This window comes from Galeopterus variegatus, unplaced genomic scaffold (genome assembly GCF_000696425.1).
Source record: "Galeopterus variegatus unplaced genomic scaffold, G_variegatus-3.0.2 Scaffold2527, whole genome shotgun sequence".
Taxonomy (NCBI): Eukaryota; Metazoa; Chordata; class Mammalia; order Dermoptera; family Cynocephalidae; genus Galeopterus; species Galeopterus variegatus.
This window is the reverse complement of record NW_007728638.1, coordinates 27747-31077: the sequence shown is the minus strand read 5'-3', so window position 1 is coordinate 31077 and position 3331 is coordinate 27747.

Here is a 3331-nt window from a genome sequence, read left to right as displayed (position 1 = left end):
GTGTGTATGTGTGTGTATGTACAGGTTTTGTGTATATATAAATATAAAGCCTCCTATTGCCTTGGACATGGGGTCAGATTTGTACCTGTCTCATAGGGTTGTGGGGAAGTCCCTGGGAAAGTTCCCCCACTTTGGGACACCACACAAGGACACTTGCTTTCATTCTTAAGATGACAGGTTCCTGCTCTGGGACCTTTTGGAATTGGGCTCAAGCTCCAGATCTGCTCACAACTGTGTGGCTTTAGGCGAGTTTCTTAACCTCTCTGGGCTCTGTATATAGGAGGCAGGTGAGGAGACGGAGCTGTGTCTTAGGCTTGCTGTGATGGTTAAGATCTGAGAACAGTCGTGGTAGGATGCCTGGCCTGTAGGAAGCTGTTGGATATAGGCTGTGCCTGCTGTGCTGGGCACTGCACTATCTGGATGTATACACATTGTCAGGGCCTGGACAGGGCAAGGACGGTGAGGTGCCCAGGTGCAATTTAAGGTAGCACCTACTCTCAGGTGCTGACCCTGCATTGCACAGCCCTGAGAGTGAGCACCCCCTTAACTGTGCACCCACGTCTCTTGCTTCACCCTAGTGCTGGCCCTGCACTTTACCCCACATAAATGCCATAACAACTGTGCAAGATCAGGGGATCAGCCCCATCACATAGATTGGGACAGAGGCTCAAAGAGATTACAAAACCCATCCAAGCCCCCCAGGGTTGTGTGAGCTCTGGGAAGGCAGGGACTGCACCTTATTCATCTCGCGTGACTGCATACAGCACCTGGCACACAGCTGGTGCTAAATAAAGGCTCACAGGTGTTCAGTGGATGGAAGGGAAGAGGGAGGACTGGAACTCTGACATGGTTTCCATGGCACAAGGACATCCATTCCACCTGCCTTCAGCAAAGCATACATGGGGAGGCCGAAGGACTGAGCAGCCATGTGGATTCTGAGTGGAGAACTCTGTCAGAAGGAAGAAAGCCATCTCCCACCGAGGGGTGAGTGCCATCCCAGGATCGCCCTAAGATGGGCTGTGAACCAAAGATCACATGCCGTGTGACTCTGTTTGTATGAAATGTGCAGAATAGGCAAGTCCATAAGGACAAAAGACAGATGAGTGGTTGCCAGGGGCTATGGTAGTAGGGACCGGGAGTGACTGCTAGTGGGGATGGGTTTCCTTTTGGGGTGATACAAATGTTCCAGAGCTAGTGGTGGTGGCTGCATAACATTGTGAATGTACCAGATACCATAAAGTTGCACACTTTATTTATTTATTTATTTTTTTGTCTTTTGTCTTTTTTCCGTGTCCGGCAACGGATCGCAACCCTCAGTGTCACCCCTGCACCGGACCGGGACCGGCAACGGGATCGCAACCCTTGGTGTCGCTCCTGCGCCTCGCTCAGCCAGTGAGCGGGAACCGGTCCGTATGTGGGATCCGAACCCTCGGGTGGGAGCGCCACCGCGCTTCCCAAGCGGCGCACTATCCAGTGCACCACCGGGCCGGCCCCTAAAGTTGCACACTTTAAAAATAAAATGGTAAATTTTATGTTATGTGTATTTTACCACAGTACAAAAATTGGATTCAGTATGACTCTTTGGGTGTCAGCAATAGAAACAAGATTCAGGCAAAAGGTTAGTGAATCAGCTTATGGAATCGAAGGTGGGGCTGAACAACCACACTCCAGGAAGGTCTCCACAGCGATGACCCCATGAAGTCTTTGTCTCTGCCTCTTGACCCCTGTCTCTTTCATTCTGCATCACCAGCTTCCTCTGGCTGATGGGAAATATAGCCACCGACACCTCTAATGTGAGACTGGCAGAAAGTGGGGCGGGGGCTCCTCCAAGAACACGGCAGCATCTAATGGAACCAGCTGCATGTGCCTGGGCTGGGATCATCTGACATCTCAGAGACACAGACCCTGTATCATTGGCTGACAGGTGGATTGGTGTCAAATCTCCACTGTCTTTTGGTAATAAACGTTTCTTAGCGACATCACAGCTTTGCATGGGAGTTTTCTATCTGTGTCCTCTTCAGGCTTATTTAGAGCAACTACCATTTCCTCCCCTCCAAGCGTCCTGGTTGCCTGTGAAAGCTTGGACTAGATGGCAGAATTCTCCAAAGGTACAAAAGTCCTGACACGGGGATGTAGTTAGAGAGGGAGGAGGTAGATAAGGATCAGGCACACCTGGGAAAGATGTCATGGGTGGTAGAGTTTGGGATGGGGACAGGAAAGAAGCTTATAAGATGAAGCCCGAGATTGCGGCTGGTGGTTTTTCAGCTCACTGGGTGTTCGTGCCGGGGCAAGACAATGCAGTAGGTCCCCACAGGAACAATCCATAGAGCCCAGAGGCTGTGGGTCTCCTGGGAGAAGTGGGGCAATTAAGGGATATCTTGGGGCCATGTGGACTTGCAGTTCTGATCATCTCTGTGAGGTGTGAGTGTGTGTGGGGCGGTGTGCTCTGCGGGCTTGCAGGTGTGTAAGCCCTTACTAAATAATAGGTCTCAGTGGCTGGGTCTCTGGTTGCTGGAACATCTGCTCAGCTTTTGGCTAAAAGTCAGTGGAAGGTCTCCTTGCCTGGTCCCAAAAGATAGTCTCACCCATTGTTCAGGAAAGAGATCAAACAAACAGAAAACCAACATCAGATATAATTGGTGTCCTGGGGGAGATATCCTTCTGAACCTTAATTCTGGGATTAATTTGTTTTAGAAGTTCCTTGGCTGCTGTTGTTGTGTGTATGGGTGTGTGTGTACAGTGTGTGTGTGCATGTGTTCGTGTGAGAAAAGAAACACTGAGAAGAAAATATGTCATGTTCTTACGAAACCTGTTATTAGTCTGAATTTCCTCTTGGTATCTCCAGGATACCTCTTGCTTGTGTAGAGAGGAGGGAAAAAAATCTCTCACCTCTACACTCTTATCATTCTCAGGCTCTGAAGACTGAAGGGGGAATTGGGCCACCCCATGCTTGTTCCATAGGGGCTCCATGCCAGGACTGTGCTCACCTGTGTGTTTTGAGCCTTTTATTATTAACCAGAAGTGATCCTGTTTAATAGAAACACAAAGGCAAAAGGTGGGAGTGCTCAGATTTCTACTGGCCCCTTTATTCACTAATTCATTATTCACTGATTCGTTATTCACTGACACTAATACTTCATTGTTTCGGTTGCTTTGCTGGTCCCCTGCTCCTGGAAGGCAGGCTGTGCTGTGCAGCTTTCTCCTCAGAATTTTTAAATTTTAATTTCAAATTGTGGGTCATCAATATTCTTTTTCTAATGATTCCTGAATTCTTGTGATTCAATAGAGGGTATTAGTCACAGATCAGTTTACTTTCCTTTTTTCTGGGTGG